This window comes from Phalacrocorax carbo, chromosome 1 (assembly GCF_963921805.1).
Source record: "Phalacrocorax carbo chromosome 1, bPhaCar2.1, whole genome shotgun sequence".
Taxonomy (NCBI): domain Eukaryota; kingdom Metazoa; phylum Chordata; class Aves; order Suliformes; family Phalacrocoracidae; genus Phalacrocorax; species Phalacrocorax carbo.
The window spans coordinates 82,305,701-82,325,230 of record NC_087513.1 but is presented as its reverse complement, the minus strand read 5'-3'; positions in this window follow the sequence as shown (position 1 = coordinate 82,325,230).

Here is a 19,530-nt window from a genome sequence, read left to right as displayed (position 1 = left end):
GAAAAGCCAAACTAGGGTTGCTGCTATACCGATATGCTCTCTAGGGAAGCACATTTAAGAGGATGTTTTCCTTATTCACCCAGCAAACCCTTGCCATAGGCTGAGGCACAAGGGTGAGGATGCTAATAAAGAATGGTTTGGCAGCAGAGCAGCGACTGGATCCTCACATGGCTGCAGGTACCTGCTCCTTCTCCCAAACTGGGTGCCACATCCTTGAAAAAAGTAAAGAGTCCTTGCAATAAACAGAATTTACAAGAGTCCAGATGTTAGGACTGGGGATGACGGCATCCTATAATGTACAGCAGGTGGGGGGGAGGAAAGCAGGAGATGGGACTGTCTTAAATCCCTTTCAGAGAGTCACAGCAGAGGGGTGACAACCACAACCTGCAGTCAAATGTTTAAATCTCTCTCATGGAAATCCCCTCATGCCCCTTCTCCTTCTTTTCCTTTTGAAGTAAGGTTAGGTTAGAGTTTTATGTAAATGGAGAAGGCTGATGGATCCCAGGTATCATTTGATTATTGGGGTGCCTGTGTAGATAACATAGGTGCTCTGTATCATTATCCCATTAGGCCAGATACCTACTGCTCACCAGCTTCACCTATTACAGCCGGTCTGAAAGGAGCCCTGGGACTGTCTCTGGCTTATCTCTGTTGGGTAATTCTTAATACCACTTAATCCAAACTATAGTGAGCAAAGTACTTTCAGGTCAGTCTAGAGGAAACATGATCTCTGAAAGCTTGTTGTCACACCCATCCCTTTTAATTCTAAGCCCCTCACACCTGCTCTGGAGGCCCTCCGGTTCTTGTTCAGGCAAAGCTTAGGCAGGCTCTCTGGAAAAAGCCAAGATTTCAGGGCTTGGGCCACTGAATGCTTTTGGGATGAATTTAGCTGTATGAACCCACTAGGGCGTGCTCGGGCAATGAGGTGGTGCTGTAAGCCAACCCAGAAATGTTACTGCCCTGCTGCTGGCGGATGGAAGAGGACAACCGAGAAAGGATCTGAGAAGGCTGTGCTTGAAAGCTTTCTAAATCAGGCCTCAGCAGAGGTGTAGTGACTACAGAGTGTGGAATCTGCCCTCCCACACATGTTGCAGATTAAGGTAATGAATGCACCCACTGACAGGGTGTTCGTGGTTTGATTAAGCAGCGAGGAGGGGGCTGGAGTGTCCAGGGTGTCCAGCGGAGCAGCTCAGAGGCACCCGGCTGCTGCAATAGGAGAAGAAAAGTTGTTCACACCACCAAAATCATAAGCCTGGAATCAGAAACACAGCACTCCTTCAGTGCTTTCAGGGGGCTGCATTTGATCCTTGCGCACCAGGGTGTGTGGTAGCCCTCAGAGCAGAAGCAGAAAAGCCATGTATGGTTGGCACAGGGAAGTTTATCGGAATGGGAGGAGGGGTGCCAAGGGGGTGTTTGTAAGTTAAATGTAGGGATTCCCACTGGGTCCTGATGGCTAATTATTGCCATGAGCGTGACTGGAGAACACAACTTCTTGTAATGAGCGCTTTGTAGAAAACCAACTAAGATGACTCCAGGAAGGTGAAAAAGTTTTCAGAAACAAAGTTCTTAAAAAATCAGGACCTTTTTCTTCTGTTAAGTGTAATGAAAGCTCAGACCGAATAAAAGTGCTGAGTCTCAGACTGGAGCAAAGTCAAGAAATCAGATCAAGTCCCTGCTAAAGCCGCATGGAGGCATGTCCAGCTCTTGGCAAACCCCCTCAGCTGCCTGCAGACAGCCATGTAAACATGCATTTGCAAGCAGTTGTGAAAGAACCAGCTCCATTCATGTAGGGCTTCAGTCACATTAATGCTAAGTCCCTCTTTCCCGTTCGTACTGTACTGGCAGTGAAACTAGATTGTCATTTGTATCTATTTTTAAGTTCTTTCACGTTGCCAAATTGAGTGTTCATGTAAAGGAGGATCAGGCCTGGATCAGTTTACATCCCAGAGGTTTTGCCTGTCTGTCTTCTGTGGCAAAGGCAGAGCTATCCCAACCAGAACTTCCATAAGTTTTGCCACAGAGGCCTTTGATACGCAAATAGGCCCTTTTCAGGACTTCTTCTCCAGGTGTTAAAGCACAAATAAAAGATATGCAAAAGCATAATCATGCATACATAAGCTCTTTCTTAATGCATATTGGAAAGTTAATGCTTTATTTTGATTTTGTGCCCTGTCTTTGTGATAAGTCTAATTTTCATATTCTGTTAGATAATTAACTGCAAAAATCCAGGTTTTCCTGTTGTTGTTTTGAAGCAATCGTGAAAACTTTGCCTGGTGTGATTTGACAGTGGAAAGCAATTGCCTTGGTGGAAAACACAACTAGCTAGATGTTGGGGAAGAGTTGGTCATGACTAAGCAGAATGCCATGTAATGAAGTTGCTTTCAAGGCAATGAGTCTTGAATTATTTTTTTTTGCAGAGAGATTCAGTGGGTGAAATGAAGACTGCTCTTTACCTCACTTCTTTGACTTTCCCTGGTTAGCCATTGGTGATCCACTTTTTAAGTGGTAGGATAGGGTTTTAAACCTTTTCAGACTTAGAAGGGAATTATACTGAATTCCTTACTTTCTAGATGAAGGCCCTATGTGACATCAGAGGTGACACTGCCAAAGATGGTGTGTACATGGTTGGACTATACAAAACTTCCACTCAGTTCTTATCTTCAAGAACAGTAACTTTGCATATACACCATCAGTTCACTTGTGCACGAGGTCCACCCACCTGTCAGATGATTTTCTAGCTCTCATGGCAATTTTGTGTTCAGCTGGCATGTAGCTCTTTACATAGCCAACAAGTCACAGTTGTTTCTACCAAGAAGTAGAAAAAAGGTCTTCAGGACTTCAGGTTATCAGGTTTCCAAACCACTTCAGACTATTAACTCTGAGGACTTCTGATAAAGCTAAATAAAATCTCTCTCTATGATATGTTTTATTATTTTTGTGTGCATTCTTGGCAAATATGACAACATGCAGCCCTCAGAGACCATGCTATTGAGTAGATTTTTGAGGGCAGCAGCTCTCTCAGCAGGGTCCCTGCTGAGGTAATAACAACGAGCAATGAGCTGCTTCTTGTCAGAAATCTTATGAGGCAGAAGAAAAAAATGTCTTAGAAGGAGATAAACTTCACTTTAAGTTCTGCTTTGAGTGGGAGAAGAAAGTGCTGAAAGATTGTCAGTAGATATAGAGATTGAGGAAAACAATACATTTTGGAAATACAGTAGAAATTTGGGTCATTGTAAGGTTAGGCAAAGTACATGTTGGGGATACAATAAAATGTGTGTGCATGCATGTGTGTGTGTGCATGAGAGAAAGAGAAGAAATGTGTCAGGTTGGCTTCCAGGTCTGACTGCTCGTAAATGCAGAGGTGCTACCCCAATATGCCTGGGCAGAGCTGAAGTTTGGGAAATTGAATCTTGAACAAGATTCTGCCATTCTGTTGCATACAAGGAGTGATAAAGTCCCTTCTGGAACCCAGCTGCCTGTGTAAACAGCCATTACTGCTGTCAAAAGAGCCACTCCTTTCACCTGGAAAGAACGAACCTTGTTTAAGTTTTGTGTGTGTGCCTATGGGGAGAAACAGGTTATTGGCTTTCTTTTTAGAAAAGAATTTTGGGGATTGTCTGGAAGGAGCACTTTGCTGCAGCCCAAGTCATGGATCCAAACTGCAAAACAGAGAAGATTTGCAGTGGTTGACTTCTGCCCTTCTGTGTAGATGTTGACTTGCTGAGGTCTTTGGTCAACATGCTGGTTGTTCTGGGTACTATTCTGAGGTCAGACATTTAACAGCAGTTCTGGCATTTAGTGGCTTCGGGGTGGGAACAGCAGGGAACAAAAGGAAAAAAAGAGAACATTCTGAAGGACAGCTGTAGTGCCTGGCTTCCTTATTTTGAATCACCTTATGCCGACTGAAGTAACAAATCACTGCAGGATCAAGACTGGATCTCAGTCTCTTCCTGGTGTCACTCCTTCGATTTCAGTGAACTTTGTTTTATATAGGTGTGAGTGAGTGCAGGATCAGGCCTCAGGTATCAGATACCTCCAATTTATTTTTCCAATGTCAAAATCTCATTAGATAACTCTTGGCATAGGTACTGTTCGTAAGCCTGAACCTGGAAGCTGGTATGAAGTGAAGCCATTCATTATCTTGAGCCATGAATATAACATAACCCCAGAATAATGGGGTATAAATATGTTGCATATGTAATAAATGTGGGGAGTTATGACTTAAGGACTTAAAAAAAGTTATTTCTGAAGTTCAAGACAATTAGATTTACCTTTCCTCATCTTTCTAAGGGGAAAGGTGAGTAGAACTCTCACTCCAAGGGTCGCAATGATTAAGAACTTGTCTTGTGAAGCTGGGTCTGTCCTAGTACTTTATAATGGCAGTGTGCATCCCTATTTGCAATTAATAGTGTTACCTGTAATTTAAAATAACTCCTGAAACACATGAAGTATATTTAGAGAGGTGACATTGTTTTCTTCTGTGCAGGGTGCAAAGTGGAATATTTCCACAAATCAAGCACACCTACCTGGAGTTCATTTTGACATTTATACATGACAGTTAACACACCACACCTATCAAATACATGATCATTGACCTGACCGAGCATCCTCTTCTTCCATTGGTCTGTATCTTTTCCACTTAGCTTTAAATCTACAGTGTGATTTTAATTCACTGCACACGCTCAAAAGGAGTGTGTGGGGTAGTCCTTTTGTCCCTCAGTTGAGTCGGTGGTCGCAATCTACCCCTGCCAGAATTACCTTTCCCCCAGTTACCGTCCTTCTTCGTGCTTTGGTGCCTTCTGGGGTGAGATTTTCCCTTTTAGCACTGGTGACTTCACATCTGTGGCCTTGCCTTATCTTCATACCCTTCTTTGTAACAGGATGTTTCCATTGTCAGACCTTGAAGTTCTACTGATTTTTATTCTTTTATTCTTCTATCATTTTAATGAGGCATTCATTGCTAATACTCTCTTAACTGGCCTAAGTGTTATTTACTACCTTGAACTGTGATCCTCTCTTAACTACTACTAATTCCTGCACTATTTCCATTTCACCCAAGAAGAATATATATGTTTGAGGTAACAGTAGTGCCTTTCTCTTAAAGTAATTTTGACAAAATGAGTAGTATTTAATGGGAATTTCTACACAGCATAGAATGGGAATATATAGTCAATTTGTAAGAGTCCATAACATGTATGAACTTCAGATTTGGAAAGGAAAACAGCACAGAAGGCAGGAGCACAGTTTGATTAATTCTTGGTGTCTGGCATTTAGAGGCTCCTAATTTACAGATTTTTGCATTTGGTAGCTTAAAAGTAGAAACTACAGAAAAAATCCCTGTCTTACCGTTGTTGGCAGACATTTCAGAGGGGGCAAGATTTAACCTACTTGTGCATAATGCTAATCTTGTCCATGAATCTGAATTGAACGGATAAACTGCTTTATCTACCCCTTCTATGTTTGTTCAGTAACTACTCATGTCATGTTGCCTAAGTTCCAGGAGATTTCTAAGACAGTTATGGGCTTCTATTCAAGGATTTTTTCCTATAAAACACAGAAAAAGTTTCTGATGCAGGGTTCAAAACAGCAAATTCACCAATTTCTTTGGTCCCAGTGGAAAGCTGTGAATTAGGAATTAGGAGAGCTAGGTGCAAGTTTGGTGAGCATTGGGGTAGGTGTCTGACAAGGCAGGATATAGCAGGAGAAATGGGGTAGACACGATAAGGAAGAGACTGGAGGCAGATTAGGAAGATGATAGAATTAGCGGGAAAAGAAGAAAAGGACCTAAAGGCAACAAGTGCACATGGTCTAGTTGCAAGAGGTATTGAACCAAAAAAAAATACTCCCTGCTAGAACTGGAAGGTTAGCCAGGAGCCGTGCCAGCACGCAGGTCTGCAGCTCCCTGGAAAAATGCGACAGTCCACACTAGGAATGCTAAACTGTTGCAGCTGTCATCTACTCCATGAGCTCCAGAAACTGAGATTAGACCGAGGTGACTCACACGAGTGTCAGTAAAATGCCATATGATGAAGTTTCCTTTTTATTCACTTGGCAATTTTAGAGAAAACGTGATGTGTGCTACATAGCAGTACACACACAGGGACTCTGCACCCCTTTGCCAAGTGTGAGACTCAGGATGGACTCCCAGTGGCTGCTGTCAATGCAATGGGTGGATCTGAGAAGGTTTACAACAGCACCACCTTTCATGGCATAGCCTTGAATCATGCCCAGCACTGGGTGCTACAATGGACGGCTTTGCAGGATCCATCCATTTGGATTTGCAAGAGCTCTGAGTCCTCATGGCTTCAACTGAAATCTCAGAAACTGGGTATTAGATACAAAGCATGCTAATTTTGCTAAGAACTCTAAATAATCGGGACCTTCAAACTGGAATGTAATGAGTGATACTTTTTATTTTAACAACCCTCTGTCTCTTTTCCTGTATTGGGTTTGCGTCGCAAGGTTTTGGTAGCACGTGGGGGACTACAGGGGTGGCTTCTGTGAGAAGGTGCTAGAAGCTTCCCCTATGTCCAATAGAACTATTGCCAGCCATCTCCAAGATGGACCTGCCACTGGCCAAGGCCAAGCCAATTGGTGGGAGGGATAACATCTCTGGGATAACATATTTAAGAAGAGGGAACAAAAAAAAACCAACTGCAATTGCAGCTGGAGAGAGGAGTGAGAACATGTGAGGGGAACAACCCTGCAGACACCAAGGTCAGTGAAGAAGGAGGGGGAGGAAGTGCGCCAAGTGCCTGAGCCTCTGAGGTTGTCCCTGCAGCCTGTGGTGAAGACCATGGTGAGGCAGGCTGTCCCCCTGCAGCCTATGGAGGTGGAGCAGATATCCACCTGCAGCCCGTGGAGGACCCCATGCTGGAGCAGGTGGATGCTGAAGGAGGCTGTGCCACCTTGGGAAGCCCACGCTGGAGCAGGTTTGCTGGCAGGACTTGTGACCCCACAGGGGACCCCCACTGGAGCAGTCCATTCCTCAAGGACTGCACCCAGGGAACGGACCCACGCTGGAGCACTTCGTGAAGAACTGCAGCCCGTGGGAAGAACCCACATTGGAGAAGTTAATGGAGGACTGTCTCCTGCGAGAGCGACCCCACGCTGGAGCAGGGGAAGAGTGTGAGGAGTCCTCCCCCTGAGGAGGAAGGAGTGGCAGAGACAATGTGTGATAAACTGACCGCAACCCCCATTCCCCATCCCCTTGTGCTGCTCAGAGGGAGGAATTAGAGAAAAATTGGGAGTGAAGTTAAGCCTCAGAAGAATGGAGAGCTTGGTGGAAGGTGGTTTAAGACTTGGTTTTATTTCTCATTACCCTACTCTGATGTTGTTGTTAAAAAATTAAGCTAATTTCCCCAAGTTGAGCTTGTTTTTCCATGATGGTAACTGTTGAGTGATCTCTCCCTGTTCATATCTCAACCCACGAGGCTTTCATTATATTTCCTCTCACTTGTCCAGCTGAGGAGAGAGAGTGATAGAGTGGCTTTGGTGGGCACCTGGTGTCCAGCCAGGGCCAACCCACCACATGTTCCCATCAGTAAAGGATGTTTCAGGGAATAATATCATTCCTGTTTGTGAAGCCTTCGGACACGGTGCTGACAAGAAAACAAGTACAAGGCAGTCAATGAAATGTGTCTTCACCTTCCCTCACTGTGGCACTGAAGGACTCAGGCAGATGATTTACATGTGCTATTTGTGGGAAGTCCCATGGGGAAAATAAGCCTTCTGTCTTCAGAGCAGGATTTGAATAAAGCGTGTCCTGAGGCCACACATAGAATGAGGAGAAATGAATGAGGAGAATGGCTGTAAATGGGTACAGACCAGCCTGAGCACTTTGAGCTCTGAGAGAGAGAGAGAGAGAGAGAGAAAGTACTTTAAAAGGAAAAAATAAAAAAGGGCTAGGATCACTTAGATCCAGAATTTATCACATTTCAGTCTCACATAGAAGCTGAATTACAGTTCTTCAGGCACTGCCTCTTTTTTGACATTTTCTATCTTTTAAATGCTTGACCTTACAACCTTAACAGTGTTCTTATACATTTCTAAAGGGGGGGAATTCATATACATATCCACCCACGAGCCAGGTGTGTGCGCTACAGTCACATAACATAAATGTTAGATACATATTTCACTTCAAAAACACTTCTAGAAAGTGGTTTTTAGTTAGCCTCTATTGCTCTTATAAACAGTATGTTTCAGGGAATGATGTGTTGTTGTGTTTTGGGTTTTTTAATTTGTTTTTGGTTTTGTTGTTTTGTTTTTTTTTTTTTAAGGCTTGAGGTTTATAGAAGCTCTGGAAAAAAATAGGTTAAATGAAGATAGTTTCTTTAGTTAGGGCAGCTTGCAGGCTATGTTAATAACCAATCTTCACTCAGATTTCTTACAGTGTCCTAAAAAATTTTGCCCCAGATTTTGCTTCTCTTTTGTAAGCAAACTGCATCTGGTCCACAGGTGATTTATGTGTCAGGAGACCTATAGCATGCTGGTATGTATATACGGGGATTCACAAACATGTGATGCACTCAGACTGGAGCTCTCCATCATCCTGCATACCCCATATGGGTGAAGCATGATAAGAAATCATAATTTCTTTTCATCAAGTCCAGAAGAAAATAATTCTGCTTACAATGTTAAAGTAACTAAAACTTTAGAAATCTTTTTGAATACTTCTGCCCTGCTGAAAAAATTTTAAAAAATATTCCTGTGTGCAAGAATGCCACGAACTGTGATTCTCTTATTTTCTGTGCTGCTACTGTTTTTCCTGCCGTAATAAAGACAAGAAGGATGGGGAGACTGTTACGTTTACTTTATGCCAAACTCACAAAGGTAATTTGCCATTCTGAGCGTATGTGCTGTTAGTTGGCCATGGATTGGGTGGGTGCTGTAAGTCTGATCTGCTGGTGCTTTTGGAATGGCAGAGAACAAGGTTTCCCCGAATGCTGTATCTAAAGGGTAGCATGGACTGTGAGGTCTTACTAGGTTCATTTGAAAGTACTGTTGCCTGACCTGAAAAGATTAGGATGGAGCTCTCTTAGATATTATTACCCCTCTGTGTTGTGTTGTAGCAACATTTAAGATGAGGCAAGCCAAGGATGGGTCAAGTCATTCCTGTAAGGGTCTTCAAATCTTACCCTTCGTGATGCCAGCAGACTGCATTTAGTGGACAAAAGGTCCTTTCTGCACAAGGAGAAAGAAGGCGGCACAAACAGCAGTTCTCTCTCTCCCTCTCTTGACAGGGCGAAATTTGTGGAGAGCTGAGATCACCTGAGGCCTTCAACACAAGCCTGTTCTCAATTAGAGTGACAGGCCGACATAAAAAAAACCAGAATATACACTAGAATACTCCCCAGCTGTCTCCTGTGAGTGCCGTGCTCTTGTCTCCACTCCAGATCTGCTATATTATTACTGGTATTATGAATTCCATTTCTTTGTAAAGTGTCTGTCTACCTTCCTGGGCTGAAGTGTCAACCTTTGCTTTTGCATTGGAGAGGATGTAGTATGGCTGTATGGCAGCCAAACCGCTCATGAATCTATTAAAGCATTGCTTGCAGGCTTCCAGAGACTGTATAGTGGTGTACACAGTTGTATCCTTGCATAAGATGTGTCACACCATGCTTACTTCCTAAATGAGCCTGGCTAATCAGCAGAGAGACCAAGGCAGGGCCTGATCCCCCTGCCCCTCCCTATTCATGTCTACCTTTTCATAGGTCTGAGAGAAAATGGGAACTTGTCAATGGGGGCTTTAACCAGACTCCATCAGAGAGATTAAGAGTGGCAGGAGCTATTCTGCCTGCTTTCCAGTTCTTTTTCAAAACAGCATCTGACCAGATTTACCCAAAGTGTCTCTGCCGATTTTCCAACAAAAGTGATTCATAGACCACCTGAAAGGGGGACCTGAGGGAGTCTGGCTGCAAAGAGGACAAGAACTCACCCTTCATCTTTAATGCTAAGTTTATGTGCCTTCTCCTAGGTGTGCACAGTCACTTCTTCAGTTATGCTATGACCTGTTGTATCCTTAGAAGTTTTCCTGGCAGAGTTACGTAAAGATATCAGGATGAAGAAAATCATATGCATGTGTGTGAATACGCGCATGCACATGCACGCACATACATAAATAACCACAAAAATATTCACATGCATCTTGTTAAATACTTGCATATCATTTCCTTTGATAAATTCTTAAAAAAGGCCATTTGTTTTTCTCTACGTCTATAGATGACCCTAAGTGTGGCTTTGTAGAGCACCTTCATACTGTGTAGTGGAGCACAGTCCCATGAGCTGGTGGAGTCCTGAGCAGGTAAATCCTCACTGTTTTGTGCAGTTCTGTTGGGTTCCTTGCTTAATGCTGGCAGTAGTCTTGGCACATTCTCACACTGCTAGTTATGCTTGGCTGAACCATCCCAACAGGGTAATTAGCTTGGCTACAGCCTTGTGCAAATGTGGCTTTCCTGCATTGATAGAATAAGATAGGACCTCTGGAGATCGTCTAGTACAGCCATCTACTCCAAGCAGGTCTGACTAGAGTGGGTCCTCAGAGGCTTGTCCAACTGAGTTGTGAGTATCTTCAAGATATTTCACAGTCTTCCTGGGCACCTACTCAAGTGTTTGCCTGCCCTCGTAATGATATTTTAGCGAGCCAGAATTTACCATATTCTAGCTTGTGTCTGTTGTTTCTCATTCTTTCACTGGGCACTTCTGACATTTGTCTGATTCTGTTTTCTCTGTATGCTCCCATTAGGTAATTGCACACAGAAGCAAGATGTCAGAGACAAAATAGTCTCAAATTGGTGAATTTATTTTATTGCCAGTTAACATAAATTTTCAATTAGTGATCCTGGTATTGAGAAAAAAGAAGATATAAACAATTAAACAAACACTAGGGATACACATTTCCTTCTCCTACCTCAGTCTCAACTTGACTTATACACCACTCCTCTGACCTTCCTAGTCTTAACTCCACTTGTTTTTCACAGGGTGTTACACTCAGTCGCTCCCAATCCCTTTGGCGAGATGATGGATGGCACAGGAGGCAAGGGTCAGTGCATAATGGTTTTCTGCTGCCACTCCTTGCTTCCCACCTGTTCTCCTCCACTGCCTTTTGCTTCTCTGTGCTGATGTGGGTCCTTCATAGGCAGCAGATCCTGCAGTGATGGCATGCTGCTGTCACATGCTCAGCTTGTTGTCCATCAAACCTCACAGGTCTTTTTCTGCAGAGTTGCTGCCATAGTCACTGTCCCAGACACAGACCCCACTGTACCAGTCACAGACCAGTATGGTTATTCTCCATACACAAGACTTTGCAATTGCCTTTTTGAGCATCATGAGGTCCCTGTCAGGCCTTTTTTCCAGTTTGTTTGGTTCCCTTTGAATAGCAGCCCTGCGCTTCAGTGTATCAATGACTCCTCTGCATTTTGTATAATTCACATTTTGCTGAGAGTCTTCTTTGTCCCACTGTCGAGGTTGTCAATGAAGATATTAAACAGTATTGAGCCTAATATCAGTCCAAGAGGGATGGCACTGGTTACTGGCCCCTAGCTTGATTTTGTGTTTCTGTCCATCCTGCTTTAGGCCTGATAGTTCTGCACATTTTTCACCAACTCTGTCATCCAGATACTCAGTTCATATTATATCTATTTGGCTATAAGGATAATATGGGACACTAAATGAAAGGCCTTCCTAAAAGTAAAGGAATATATAATTAACGGCCCTCCACACTAACAGCCATTCCATTGTAGAAAGCAATCAAGTTTTTCAGGTGTGATTTACTGTTGGTAATTTGAAAATGTCTCCTCCCAAACTCCGTCTTGTCCTTCATGTGCCTGGAAACAGCTTCCAGGAGAATTTGTTCCTTAGCCATCCCAGGGGCTGAGGTTAAGCTAACTCTTCTGTAGTTGGATCTTCCCTCTGACCCTCCTTAAAGATGGGTGTGACATTGGCCTCTTCTCAGTCATAAGGAACTTTTCTTGATTATCATGAGCTTTGGAAGATAGACCAGCCCCACAGTGACACTGCAGGGCTCCTTCAGCACCATCACATACACACCAACTAGTCCATGAATAGAAATATGTCCAACTGGCTTAAATGCTCCGTAATCCCCAAGATTAATGTAAGTAAAGTTAGGGATCTGGGAGACCTGAAGGCAGATCTTACCACTGCAAACATGAGCAAAAAGTGCATTGAATATCTCAGCTTTTTCCATGTGACAAAAGTCACTAGGTCCCCAAGCCTATTGAGCAGTGGGCTAGCTTTGTCCTTAGCCTTCATTTTTGCTGGCGATGTATTTATAGAAGCCCATCCTGTTTCTGTTCATATCCTTGCTTGTTTCAGCTTCAGCTGAGCTTTGGGTTTTCTTATTCCATCCCTGCATGCTTAGGCAGTGCCTCTTTATTCCTCCCAGTTAGCCTATCCCTGCTGGTATCTCCTTTATGCTTGCTTTTTGTGTTTGAGCTCAGGTAGGTGTTCCTTGTTTATTCATGATGGCCTTCTGCCATGTGTTTGCTTGAATTTCCACACATCTGAATGTACTGTTGTGTTATGCCTTGAGGAGGTGGTCCTTGAAAACTCCCTGAAGCTCCTTTGGGCCTTTTTCCCTCCCACAAGAAGGTGTCTGAACAAGCCAAAAGTTTATCCCCTGAAGTCCAGGGCTATGATTCTAATTTTTATCTTGCTCATGTCTCTCAGGGTTTTAAACTCTAGCATTTTATGATGACCGCAGCCAAGGCTTCCCTTGACCTTCACATCCCCCACCAGTTCTTCCTTTTTCATGAGCAGTAGATCCTGCAGATCATCTTCCCTAGTCATCTGATGAATCACCTGCATCATGGAATTGTCTTCAACACACTCCAAAAAATCACCTGGACTGCTTGCATCCAGCCCTTCTGCAGTTTCAACAGATATTGTTATGGTTGATGTCCCCAGAGAGTATCACAGCCTGTGACTGCAAGACTTCTTCTATCTGACTGAAGAAGGTTTCATCTGGTTCCTCTTTGTGAGCAGGTGGCGTGTAGCAGATGCCCGCCACAACATCACCTCTATTGGTCTGTGTTCTTATAGTTTCCTACAAATTCTTGACCAGTTTATTAACAGTTCCAAGGCAAGGTTCTTTGGATATCTAATACAACTTAAATATTTCTGTTCTGGTCTCCTCCAACTTCCAATTCTGCAGTTAGAGCAGCTGGAGTCACCTCAAGTTTATCTGCATGTACTGGTGTAAAATAATCCTTTGTGGGTCCTGCAGAAAGGAATGTTTCAGTCCAGCTGTTGAAAGCAAAATTGAAATTCCAGGCTGGAATTAAAAAAAAATACATGTGTATTTGTAAGCATTTATGCTGTTTTGAGGTACTAATGTGTTTGAGAAAGCTATTAAGGGAAAATGGGGGGAAGGAGAGGAAGAAAGAAAAACAAAAAAGAAAAAGAAAAAAAGAATTAGTTTTGTATTTGGCTGTGAATAAAGTATTATGATCACCTTCTTCCTTCTTTTTTCTGCTGGCCAGGTCTATAGCTTTAGATTATCCAAAGGAAAGTTCATTTTCTGTGACCACAAGCCTTCCGCTTACCAAAATTAGAGTGTCACAGTTGTTTGAGGTCTTCACTGTGGAAGAAATTAGCCTAGCAGTTAGTGACAGCTACAGCCAGGCATATATCTGAGAACTAGACAGGGGCTTTGAACCAGACTTGGTAGGTCAGTGGAAGGAGCAGTGAATGAGGACAATGTGTTCCCACTAACCTGTGTTTCTGAAGAGGGAGGAGGCAGGTGCTGTACTCAAGAGCAGCTGCAGCTTACTTCATATGGGAAATTCAGCTTCTGTCTTGTGGAACTACAGTAAAACCTAGGCAAGAGGTTATTAACACAGCAGCCAAGCCCATGTCCCATAGAGTCAGGCATGACTGCAAGTCAAGTGCAGGTGCCAGTGAGTATTTCTCCCACTAGGGCTGTGAAGTGATCTAGCAGTCTGAAGGCAATGCTTTGATGAGGACAGTTTTGGGTGTGAGCCCAAAATGAGCATCTGAAAAGAATTCATCCTTCCGGACACTGTCACATCTGTCTTGCCAGGCTTCAGACTCATCTCAGGGTGATTCACCCAGGCTAAATCCCCATTCAGTACGTAGAGTGTGGAGAGAGGGGATTAGTAACATTATCTTTTAGCAAGATATAGCTTTCATGACTCTCTCTTCTCGGGGCACTGATCTCTGTGTTGTCCCATTAGCTCTGCCAATGGCCGTTAATGAGAACAAAGTGTTTTTTGCTCCAGCCAAAGCACATTAAGTAGGCAACAAGGTTGCCTTTTAGTAACCCCATCTTCTGCTTTTGTAAGTCTCTTCAAACCTGTGCTCAAGCATGTTCCCAAAGGTAATCATACACATTGGGCTCACCCTGTCAGCCTATTCATTTCCTAATTCCTTCTTTTGTCATCATCACAGTGCCCTAGTTCAGTCTTTTTACCCTGTGCCACATATGCCACATCCAGGTTTGGATGATTTAGTAAAATCTGAATATGTTAGCCTAAGGGGAATCAGATAATTTCTTAATAGAAAAGATGTGTTTTAGATGAACTGTGAGATAATACAATGATGTCTGTGTTTGGGAGAGGGAGGGAGGTAGAAAAGGTAAATTTCTGGCAAGTTAGTCTATTGACATTTTAAGATAGGTAAACACATGCATATGAAATCCTATATGAAATTACTTATGCAGATTTTCCTCAAAACTCAGGAAGTCACTATCAAAATCACTTAAAAATAAATAAATCAGCTCACAGATAAGACTGGACTAACTTGCAATACAGGGAATTGATAAACTAAATAATACATGTGCCAGGTGATTCTTGTTGAGTAGTCTTTTTTACATCGGTTCCCCAGTAGAGAGCAGCATCTCACTGAGTGTTTCTTTTGCATGTTCTTCCTTACAGAAGCTGTAAAAATGAGTCTTGGTTCATTTCATATTTGAGTTCATTCATCACAGCTTGAGTTGAACTGAAAGCTCTGTAGTTATTGACTATGATATTAAAAGTAGTTTTAAAGTCCCTAAGAAAAGATAGTGAGAGGGCTGGTATTCCCTATCAGTGTCACACAACTTGCTGAGTAGCAGGATGAACAGGTACACTGCATTGTATTCTTTGGTAGTTTTTGCTTCCTTTCTATAAGCAGAATTTGCAGCATCCATCTGTTAGACTGAAACTTTGGCTACTCATATCACAGAATCATTAGTTCTACTCCATCTCACACCTACATGAGCCTGAGTGGTATTTGCAACATTCTCTGATTTCACCTACGGTCTCTTTTTGTAAATGCCAGGTCAGGCAGAAGAAACAAAGTCATGTGACTGTTGAGACCAGAATGAATCAAAGCATGACTTCTCATTCTCTTGAGAGTATGCAGCAAACCTTTAATCCCAAAGAAAAGGACCTCTCCTTAATATTTTAGAAAGCTGTTTGTACAGGGTCTTTGAAAATCTTGGACCTGTGTACATTTATTTTTTATGTGTTTGTTTCTTTATGAAATACAAAGACACTCGTTGAAGGAAGCTAGGTGTGATGGCATGGAATTCTTTTCTATTTTTGGCCTTTTCTAATTAAGTCTAAAATCTTGAGAATGCCATGCCAAATTTTGTCTTCTTTTCTGGGGATCTTTAGAGCTACATATTATGTGTTCTCATGCTTGGACTAAAGGGAATGAATCCTGCTAAAAGTTGAATAAGATTTCATTCTCTCATATTCATTAATAGTTTAAATAGGGATGATTAACAAACACAAAAAGTCCAACTGCTGAAGTCCCTTTTCCCCTGCAGTACTCATCATCTTTCTCTGTCCACTTGTGTCATTACCAGTTCACATGTACTCTAGCCATGTTAGTCTCAAAAGCAGAATTCTCCCAGTTCTTTTGATGAAGTTTCAAAGCTCTGCATCCTGGGTGGACTCAGGGAGTGCAACCCCTTAGTCTGTTCCTCTCAGTCAGGAAGCTGGCAGGCAAGGATAAGGCATGAGCAGGGTCTCAGAGCATGAGCAGGTACCAGTTAACACAGCAGAGCTGACAAAGTGGACGAAGCGAACCTATCTTATCAAAGGCAGGAGCTCCGTGGAACACTGGGAGAAGTAGAAACCCAGCAGGCAAAAAAGGTCCTATTTGCTGTTTAACGGCATGTTCTACCTCTGACTCAGACAAGAAGAAATGGTTGAAAGGTTTGCAGAATACCAGTGAATCTGCCTTTTCCCATCGTAGCATCAGTTGGATGGAAGATGACTGAGTTTTCAGACTGTGGCAGTGCACATGTAGCGGGAACAAATGGGGACTCCTCAGAGGCCAAGGGACCTAAGTCAGTGCTGATCTATTGCCACAAGGAGCATGATAGTAGTGGTGCTGCACTGTTCCTGTGAGGGAGGTGCTGTGGGGAAAGTGGACACGGCCCAGTAAGCTTCCACATAGGGTAGCTGCAGTGACATTTTCAGGGGAAGTAGCAGAGACATGTGAAGTCTGGGGCAAAATAGGGGCTGAAATATAAGACATGCAAGTGTTAGAAATGCTATAAAGTGCTGAAAGTGTGGTAGCACAATGAGTTGCTGTAAAGAGGAGAACAAGCTTATTTACTGCTCTGTCAGGAGCTGAGCTGAACATGCATGTTGCTGTGCGTTGGGGAGCTGTGTGCTTGAGACAGGGCCACAGAGAGCTGACAGACAGGGAACGGTAGTGTTATGCTGAGCTGCTCTGCAGGTTAGCAGTGATGTTAAGCAGAGCAGCTTTGAAGTGAAAGCTGTAATAAAAAAGAACCCCTGCAATAAGTTTATACCATCTGTTTACGCAAGTGTGCTTTCCCTCAACCAGGATATAAGGTGAACTAACTGCTTAGGCCATACCCTGAATATCTTCAACCTTGGCTGTGGCTCCCCTTAGGATATCTGGTCTGTCCAGCCATTGCCATCCTTTTCATGTTGTTAAAGCCTTAAAGTCTTCTGCATGCTGGAACACTTCCCTCTAATCTGGGTCTCTAACAAACTGCTGTCATCACAGATGTATCAAAAACAGCTCTTGCCCCAGGACACTGCATGTTTCTGAAGAACTACTTTCCTAACATCATTCCTATGAAATGCAGGAATCTTCTTCTCTTGTTGTCTCACAATACCTCCTCTTTATCCATTTTTCTTTTAAAATGGTCAAACTGTAAGCATTATCTTTGTGTGTTTCTAAATTTTTCTTTCATTTATTTTCCCTTGAAAGATAAAATGTTCTTCATCTTACTTGCATAAGGAGATATGGGTACTTAAATAAAATCATGGCCACCATCTTTTTACAGCAGTGTCGTGGGCACATATCTGATTTTATAATAGTGTAAAACTCTCTAAGACTTCCAAACCAGTTTTTGCAACACAGCCTGAGTGTTGCTTTCATAAACCCAGGTCTTGGTCTGTTATCGCTGCTTTTATGTTGGTAAGAGATAAGGGTATGGAATTTGTCAGATGATTGATACACTGTCACAGCTTTCAGAGGCTGTCCTCTTCAGCAATACCCTGTCATCTTATTATTGATATAAGTGATAGTAAAAGTTTGTCTCTGTTCTGAAAAGTGATTATTAAGGATTTGATCCTTCCAGATAGTTTAACACTGCTGTACCATGTACGCGGTCAGTCAGATGTGCTTTCTTTCTTTAGTAAGCCTTTATCCCTTTTTGCACTGCCAAAAGAGAGTGGGATCTTCCCATACATACAAATGTGTGTACAAACTCCTCTCTGCAGCACATTAAGCAACTGCTCTATCAAACTGCCTATTACTATTCCTCTGAAAAGCCTGTGTGGGTACCAACATTATGCTACCTGAGGACCCATGTTAAAGGCAGCAGTTTGCAGAAGAAATGGTTTTTTAAAAAATCCAACTTCTTGGTTCTAAGTCAATGAGCTGGAATTCTTTTTAAGCTAGGTTTACTTTTGGGCAAGATTCTTATAAATACACTTCTGGGTAGAGATAGTTGAAAAAGCAAAACTTAAAGGATACATAAAGAAAACAGGTTTGGGGTGGTATTCAGCTGTGGTGGTATTCTAAACATCAACATCTAACATCACCTGAGCTGTTCTTTGATATCCTGTTTGTCTGGAGCTGCTGCTTCAGAAGGGGTAGGCTTTCCATGAGTCCTGTGTTATTTCTGTCTAGCTCACGTGAATGTCTTAGATATCCTCAAGTGTGCCAAATTGCACCTGATACTTCTGTGTCCACAATTGAATTGCAGCTTTTGAAATAAAGGTTGAAAAGTATTGGTAGTATTCAGATAGTTCTCAAATATATTTTAATTTATTCCTCTTCTATAGCATCTAAATAATTCTGCAGAGTTTGAGTTTTGCATGTCAGATTTTGGTTGTGAATTGTCTATAAATCATCTGACAGCCAGAAGCTAATTGCAGACCTTGTCTAGACTATTTGGGATAAAGCAGATGCATTGGAAGGTTATCTTCCTGACGAAAAACCTCCAGTTTTGAACGACTTAGATCCTGTATGGGAAATTAACAATTTTACTGGAATACTGCAGTTTTCTCTTAAAAAATCAAAATGGTATCTTCCCAGCAGCTTACACTGGAGACTCTGGTCCATTTCTCCTATTTTCATTGAAGAAAAGCAAAGACTTTAAGGCTGCCTGTAGAGGGGGTGAGCTCAAACCTGAAGGTAGAAAAAAGGTGATGATCAAGAAGGCAAAGTATATGGGTTCAGAGACAATGGAACCTGAAAGGGTGCTTTTTTTCCTCTCCCTTTTTATTTTTTTAATTGTAAATTATTGCAGTTTTCTTCCTGCATTGAGAAAGCAGAAATGATGGTGCTTTTAAGCTGGGCAGCAAGCAAGCCACCAAACTCCCAAAGTGGAATATTTCAGAATTCCTATCCAATGAACAACGCCTGGGTTTTTCTGTTTTGTTTTGTTTATTGTGAATCAATATGAACTTGTTTTCCAGTCTCTCAACATTTTCCATGGGATGTTGATTCTGTTCCTCTGGGCCAACTCTATTATTAAGCTTTTGGAGAATAATTTCCAATGGCAAATATATGAAAAATAAACTAACGACTACAAAATCAGTGTAATTTCTGTGAATTATGCACTCAGCTGGAGTTCGGGATGACCCCTCTAAGATGCAGATACAGACCTCAAGAATCTTGACATGGCTTATGACATGTCTTTCCCACCTTTGGAAAGCAGCCTCGGTTACCCATGCTGTTTTCAGTGTGCATAGTCAGCACTGCATAGCCAGGAACCAGGATGAAGCCTTGCATCTGGGGACTTCTTTTTAGTAAAAAATAAATTTTTAAAATACCAAAGATGTCTGTGCCCTTGCTGCATTTCTGTTACATTAGAAAGAAGGGTGGGGAGGAATAAAAGGTCTTTAAAAGCTCTCCATCAGGCTACAGATGGCTTTTTCCAGACCCTGGAGACAGCAGGGGTATTCCTCCTAAACACTATTTCTTACAAAGGCCAACTATCAGACTGGCTGCGTCTCTGAGATGCAGCATCTTCTGGCTCCCATTGAGGACTGGCTTAACCTGCTCAGCCTCTAA